This window comes from Trachypithecus francoisi, unplaced genomic scaffold (genome assembly GCF_009764315.1).
Source record: "Trachypithecus francoisi isolate TF-2019V2 unplaced genomic scaffold, Tfra_2.0 Lachesis_group2, whole genome shotgun sequence".
NCBI classification, from domain to species: Eukaryota; Metazoa; Chordata; class Mammalia; order Primates; family Cercopithecidae; genus Trachypithecus; species Trachypithecus francoisi.
Window position 1 is genome coordinate 44,918,091 of NW_022681465.1, and position 7,713 is coordinate 44,925,803.

At 42.9% G+C, this 7,713-nt stretch overlaps 1 non-coding gene across 1 annotated transcript; it reads right to left on the reverse strand.

The window, feature by feature from the left end:
* Window positions 1-7,334: 7,334 nt before the first annotated feature.
* Window positions 7,335-7,475, reverse strand: LOC117066321. The gene has a single exon (XR_004430283.1). It is a non-coding gene; the product is annotated as a U4 spliceosomal RNA (small nuclear RNA).
* Between the last annotated feature and the right edge of the window lie 238 nt (window positions 7,476-7,713).

Sequence of the window (7,713 nt, forward strand, 5' to 3'; positions counted from 1 at the left end):
CATATATTCTTCCCCAGAGTTCAATCTGCAACGCGGCAGTAGGGCAGCATTTCTCCAACTTTACCATAGACCGCCTGCATCAAAAGCGCCGCGGTAAAAATGCAGATTCTTAAAGCTCACTTCAAATTACAGACTCGGAATGTTCTGGCGGGGTAGGGGCATGGAGGCACCTGTCTGAGGGCGGGGCCTAGAAATAATCCATCGTGTTAACCAACTACCTATCAGTGATTCTTAGGTATAGTTAGGTTTGAAGACTACTACTAGCAAGAGGGCGAGGATGTGAGACATTATACTGGGTAGACTCTAGGACTCCTTACAATATGGAACACTGTGTTCTAAAATTGATGTTTAAGTTTCGATGGAAGAAAAAAATTTCCAAATTTGGTTTTATATATTATATTGTTTGCTTTAACTGTATATTAATATAGACAAATTTTCTTTCTTTTCTTTTCTTTTTTTCTTTAAAGAGACAGAGGGTCTTTCTGCGTTGCCCAGGCTGGCCTCGAAATCCTGGACTCAAGGAACCCTTCCACCTCAGCCTCTCCAGTAGTTAGGACTACAGGCGTGCACCACCACTCTGCTCTTTCTTTTTCTCTTTCTTCCTTTCTATTTTTATTTACTTATTTTGAGACATGGTCTCTCTCGCCCAGGCTAAAGTGAAGCGGTGGGATCTCGGCTCACTTCAGCCTCACCCTCCCCAGGATCAGGTGATAGTCCCACCTCAGCCTCCTCAGTGGCTGTGGTTACAGGTGTGTGCCACCATGCCTGAATAATTTTTGTATTTTTTTAAGAGACAGGATTTCACCATGTTGCCCAGGCTGGTCTCGAACTCCTGGGCTCAAGAGATCCGCCTGCCTCTGCCTCCCAAGGTGCTGGGAATACAAGCGTGCACCACCACACTTTGCTGGCTTTTTTTTTTTTTTCTTTTTTAATTAGAACTTTGTTTATAAAATAAAATCAAGTTTCTATAAATTTTCTTTATTTCAGAGTAGTATTTCTTCAATCTGACTTTGTGTCAGAATTACCCAAAGTGTTATACAAAAACTCTAATTACTTGACCAGCCCTCAGGCTTGAAGACACTATCTCTGAAGGTAAAGCCCCCCAAATAGGCTTTTTTTTTTTTTTTTCTATCGACATGGTCTTACCCTGCTGCTCAGGCTAAAGTGCAGGGGCATGATCACTGCTTGCTGCAGCCCCAATCTCCCAGGGGTCAGGTGATCCTCCCACCTCAGCCTCCCAAGTAGCCAGGGCTACAGGCGCGTGCCACGCCTGGCTAATTTTTGTATTTCTTATAGAAATGGGGTTTTTCCAGGCTCCCCAGGCTGGCCTCAAATTTCTGAGCTCAAGTGATCCGCCCACCTAGGCCTCTCAAAGTACTGGAATTACAGGCATGAGCCACGACAACCAGCCAAAAATAGGCATTTTGAAATGCTTTCAAAGTTAGTCTTTGAACTTTTTCAAAGTCACCACTATTCCCAAGTAGTAACATCAGTAACTCTGGGGTAGTTGGCCTATATTGTTCCATTATGGTGCTCATTCGTCTCTCCGTCTGCAGTGTTTCATTTTGAAATCACCATTTTAAAAATAAAATTATGCTAAAAAGGAATTTGATGAGATAAAAGGAAAAAGAGAAAAATTAAAAGTGACCACATAAAATATCAGCTCACTATTATATTCATAAATTCAGTTATTTAGAAAACAAGGTTGAAATATTTGTATTCTAAATCTTTTGTGTAGGTGGGGAGAGCGGGTTGATTGGACAATAATCTTCAAGTCTATTTTGAAATTTTTAGGTCAGGTGTGGTGGCTCATGCCTGCAATCCCAACACTTTGCAAAAGGCCAAGGCAGGAGGCAGGATTGCTTGAGCCCAGGTGTTCGAGACCAGCCTGGGCAACACAGCAAGACACTGTCTCTGAAAGAAAGAAAAAAAAGTAATTGTTTTCCCCTTGGATATTTTGTTTACTTCTTTTCTTTCCCTTCCCTCCCTCTCTCCCTCCCCTCGTCCTCCTGCTCCTCCTCCTCCTTCTTCTTTAGGGGAGAGGCACAAGACACAAGTTCCATGAATACTTATTTTCTTTTCATTTCACTGGGTTTTTCCATTCAATCTCTGTTAGCATTGCGGCAAAAAGCCAAAAAGCCTAGATCTGAAACATGCCTGACAAAGACATCTCCTTGCTGACCTTTTTTTTTTCACTCTGTTGCCCAGGCTGGAGTGTAATTGTGTGATTTCAGCTCACTGTAACCTCCACCTCCCAGGTTTAAGTGATTCTCTTGTCTCAGCCTCCAGAGTAACTGGGATTACAGGCACACACCACCACGCCCAGCTAATTTTTATATATTTACTTATTTATTTTTGAGATGGAGTCTCGCTTTGTTGCCCAGGCTGGAGTGCAGTGTTGTGATCTCGGCTCACCACAACCTCTGCCTCCTGGGTTCAAGAGATTCTCTTCCCTCAACCTCCTGAGTAGTTGGGACTACAGGCACGCACCACCAAGCCCTGCTAATTTTTGTGTTTTTAGTAGAGACAGGGTTTCACTATGTTGACCGGGCTGGTATTGAACTCCTGACCTCGTGATCTGCCCACCTCGGCTTCCCAAAGTGCTGGGATTACAGGCATGAGCCACCATGCCCGGCCAACGCCCAGCTAATTTCTAAAATTTAATTTAGTTTTATTTATTTATTTATTTCGACAGAGTCTCACTCTGTCACCCAGGCTGGAGTGCAGTGGTACAATCTCAGCTCACTGCAACCTCTGCCTTCCTTCCCGGATTCAAGTGATTCTCCTGCCTCAGCCTCCCAAGTAGCTGGATGCCCAGCTAATTTTTGTATTTTTAGTAGAGTAAGGGTTTCATCATGTTCACCAGGCTTGTGTCTAACTCCTAACCTCAAGTGATCCACCCGCCTTGGCCTCCCAAAGTGCTGGGATTATAGGTGTGAGCTCTCATACTGGGCCTGGCTTTTTTATAGCCTTGATTCTCCAAGCCTGGTCCTTAGTCCAGCCACATGGGCATCACTGGGGAATAGACTCTCACACCCCATCCATAACTACTGAATCAGAATCTGCATGTTAGCAAGATCCCCAGGTGATGTGTGTGAAAATTCAGGAACCACTGTCTTACAGTAATTGTAAGAGTTACAATCTAAGGCTGGTGGAGGAGGAAAGAAAAAGGAATGAGTCTGGTTGTGGAGGGGACATGTATTAGTTTCCTAAGGCTGCTATAACAAAATACCACAAACTGGGTGATTGAAACAATATAAATTTATTCTCTCACAGTTCTGGAAACCAGAAGTCCAAAGTGAAGGAGTCGGCAGAGCCGTGTTCCTTCTGAAACTCTGGGTAGAATCCTTCCTTGTATCTTCCTAGCTTCCAGAGGTGACCATGGATACTTGCAGTTCCTGGGTTTGTAGCTGTATTACTTCAGCCTTTGCTCCTGTGGTCACATGGCATTCTCCCTGCGTGTCTGTCTTTTACGTCGTCTTCTTATAAGGACACCTTATATGTTATGTTGGATTAGGGCCCAGTGAATATGTTGTAAATTGATTATATCTGCAAAGGTTCTATTTTCAAATAAGATCACATGAACAGGTACTGGGGTACAGGATTTCAATACATTGCTTTGGGGGACATGATTTATCCCATAATAGGGAGATGTGGTGATTTTATTATCAATAAGTGGAAATGCATTATGTGAAAAAAAAACTTAAAAAATAAGTATTATTTTAAAATAACCTGATCATATTTTATTTTAAAATTTTATTTATTTATTTATTTATTTATTTATTTATTTTCGAGACAGAGTCTCACTCTGTTGCCCAGGCTGGAGTGCAGTGGTGCAATCTCGACTCACTGCAAACTTTGCCTCCTGAGTTCAAGTGATTCTCCTGCTTCAGCCTCCCAAGTAGCTGGGATTACAGGTGCATGCCACCGTGTCTGGCTAATTTTTTTTTCTCTTTTTGTATTTTTAGTAGAGACGGGGTTTTACCATGTTTGCAAGGCTGATCTCGAACTCCTGACCTCAAGTGATCCATCTGCTTCAGCCTCCCAAAGTGCAGGGATTACAGGTGTGATCCACTGCGCCTGGCCTCAAGGGCAACTTAGCATCTCTTATAACATGATGCTGAGTTGAAAGTAAGAACTCAGTAGTTATTAATAATAATAGTGAAAGCTATGGCATATCTCTGGACAAACATACAAAATCGCACATGTTTAAATATGTATGGTACAAGGCAAGACAAACTTCTACCACAAAGGATTAGTTTGACCATAGAAAGTAAGCCCTAAAACAAAAGGGAAAAAGCCGGGCATGGTGGCTCATGCCTATAATCCCAGCTACTCGGGAGGCTGAGGCAGGGGGAATTGCTTGAACCCAGGAGGTGGAGTTTGCAGTGAGCTGAGATTGCACCACTGCACTCCAGCCTGAGTGACAGAGCAAGACTCTGTCTCAAGAAAAAAGAAAAAGTGAAAAAAATAATTATAGCTAAAATTATAATCACATTAACAAATAAACTGAAAATATCGTAGGACCAGGGCGAGAAAGAGAAGGGAATCCTTATAATCCTGGGAAAGGATAAGAGTAGGACCAGAGGGGCAGCTTCAAGGTAATAATGTCTTTGTAAAAGCCCTTGACAGTTTGTAGTAGGCATCTCTTTTTGTCTGCCTTGCATTAATTCTCCCTCTTTCCTTTGAGAAGCCTCAAGTCATCCTGGCCAACATTTCTGCGTAGGACTCTCAGCCACAGTGCTTGCCTTCTCCTTGTCCCTTCCCCTAAGGTTGAAACACAGGGCTATTTATGTCCTAGGCCTCTAAATATGTAGTCTCAAAAATGAAGAAGGTTTGAAGCTGAGTCATTTTAGTGGTAGTGATCAGAGACACAAACCAGATATTTTGTTTGTTTTACCACTGAGAATCCGAGAGCAACCCTAGTTGCTATCCTCCACAAGTCCCTGTTGTTTTTTTGTTTTGGTTCTTTTTTTTTTTAGACAGTCTTACTCTGTCACCCAGGGTAGAGTGACAATCTCTGCCTCTAGGGTTCGAGTGATTCTCCTGCCTCAGCCTCCCAAGTAGCTGAGACTACAGGTGCCCACCACCATGCCCGGTTAAGTTTTGTATTTTTAGAGGAGATGGGGTTTCACCATGTTTGCCAGGCTGGTCTCGAACTCCTGAGCTCCAGTGATCCGCCCACCTAGTCCCCATTGTTTAGCTATTTTCTTTTGTTTGAAATGCTACCTAGTATCTTTCCACATGTTATTTTATTTAAAAAATTAAGTGTTGGCCGAGCGCGGTGGCTCAAGCCTGTAATCCCAGCACTTTGGGAGGCCGAGACGGGCGGATCACGAGGTCAGGAGATCGAGACCATCCTGGCTAACACGGTGAAACCCCGTCTCTACTAAAAAAAAATACAAAAAACTAGCTGGGCGAGGTGGCGGGCGCCTGTAATCCCAGCTACTCGGGAGGCTGAGGCAGGAGAATGGCATAAACCTGGGAGGCGGAGCTTGCAGTGAGCTGAGATCCGGCCACTGCACTCCAGCCTGGGCGACAGAGCGAGACTCCGTCTCAGAAAAAAATTAAGTGTCAATGTTTAATTTGTATATTGTTATTTTTAGTTAATTATAATTTATTTTAAATTATTTTTAATGGGCCCAGAGCTAGCCTCAGTTGATTTCTGTTGCTTACAAAGAAACCTAAGCAACAAAGATACTGATGGAGAGAATACATACTGCTCCCCCACTAAGACACCTGAAATAGTAGTCTGCATTCATAATAAATAAAATATGCACTCTTGAAATATAATGAAGCTCTTTTCAGTTTGTTTCAATGGATTTTACCATTATTGTCCTATATATTTTTTACATGTATTTACTTATTTATTTATTTTAGAGATGGAGGATCTCACTATGTTGCCCAGGCTGGAGTACAGTGGCTATTCACAGGTGCAATTATGGCACATTACCGCCTTGAACTTCTGCACTCAAGCTAGCCTCCTGCCTCACCCTCTTTAGTAACTGGAACTACAGACATGCACCACTGCATCCAGCTAGCCCTATATTTCAAGCTGAGTCATTTTTCCTTTCTAACTACCCAAATTGCCAGTGGGTGAAAATGAGAGACTCTCTATTATCATGCTACATGAAGACACCAGTACTCTTTTAAACTTTTTATTTTTTTTTTGAGACATGGTCTTGCTCTGTTGCCAAGGCTGAAGTGCAATGGCACAAACATGGCTAACCACAGGCTTGACCTCCTAGGCTCAAGCAATCCTCTTGTCTTTGCCTCCCAAATAGCTGGAACCACAGGCGCACACCACCAAGCCCAGCTAATTTTATTTACATAATCTTTTTTTTTTTTTTTAAGATGGAGTCTCCCAGGGTGGAGTGCAGTGGCTCAATCTTGGCTCAATGCAACCTTCACCTCCTGGGTTCAAGCGATTCTCCCACCTCAACCTCCTGAGTAGCTGGGATTTCAGGTGCATGCCACCACACCCGGCTAATTTTTGTATTTTTAGTGGAGACGGGGTTTCGCCGTGTTGGCTAGGCTGGTCTCGAACTCCTGACCTCACGTGATCCACCCACCTCAGCCTCCCAAAGTGCTGGAATTACAGGCGTGAGCCACTTCACCTAGCCTATTTACTTATTCTTTTATAAATATGGGGTCTTATCATGTTGCCCAGGCTGGTCTTGAACTCCTGGGCTCAAGCGATCTTCTCAACTAGGCCTCCTCGAATGCTGGGATTACAGGCATGAGCTACTGCACCTGACCCCAATAATCTTCTTTATGTTGTCTCCAAATGGTTTTTATGATAATTGCAATATTAAGATTAATAAAAGGTGCTCCAAAGTTCCTCATTAGAGCTAGTTTACCAAGGGTCTAATTGGCATAATAGAAACAGAGTCATTGTTTTGCCAGGCTAAATGTGATGTTTTTTCTGCAAGCCAAGAAATAATTTTAGCCTAAAGCTTTCATGTTGACTAACACTAATTGTGTGTGCTTTGAGTTCTCCTGATAAAATTTAGCATTTATTTATTTATTATTCAGTCTCTGTAGAGATGGTCAAAATTTGCCAATGCTGGAGTCCAGGTTCAGTGGCTCATACCTGTAATCCTAGCACTTTGGGAGGCCAAAGTGGGAAGATCGCTTGAGCCCAGGAGTTCGAGACCAGCCTGGGCTACATGGTAAACCCAATCTCTACAAAAAATATGAAAATTATTCGGGCATGGTGTTACGTGCTTGTAGTCCCAGCTACTTGGGAGGCTGAGGTGGAAGGATCACCTGAGGCTGTGGTGAGCTGTGATTGTACCACTGCACTCCAGCCTGGGTGACAGAGTGAGACCATTTCTTAAACAAACAAACAAAAAATTGCCAATGCTGACTATATTGTAGGTCATTACAGTGAAGTATTGGGAACAGTTTTCAATTAATAATAATCACACCTTCGATAAACTGCATTGGCTACCATACTGCCACTGCTCAAAGCTTCCTGATAGAATTGAATTTGACCAAGGTATATCAGCTTCTCAGAATCCTTACTGCTTGCTTTTATAAGTCTCCCTCTCTTGACATGCTTGCATCAATGGCTGCATGGTGGATATGGTTTCATTTCACTGAAGTGTAGGGGGCATATCAGGAAAGTAAATCCAAAATGGTAACTGATTTTGAGATTACAGTGAATCATGAATGCCATGATAAAGACTCCACATGTACACAGAATGCGTT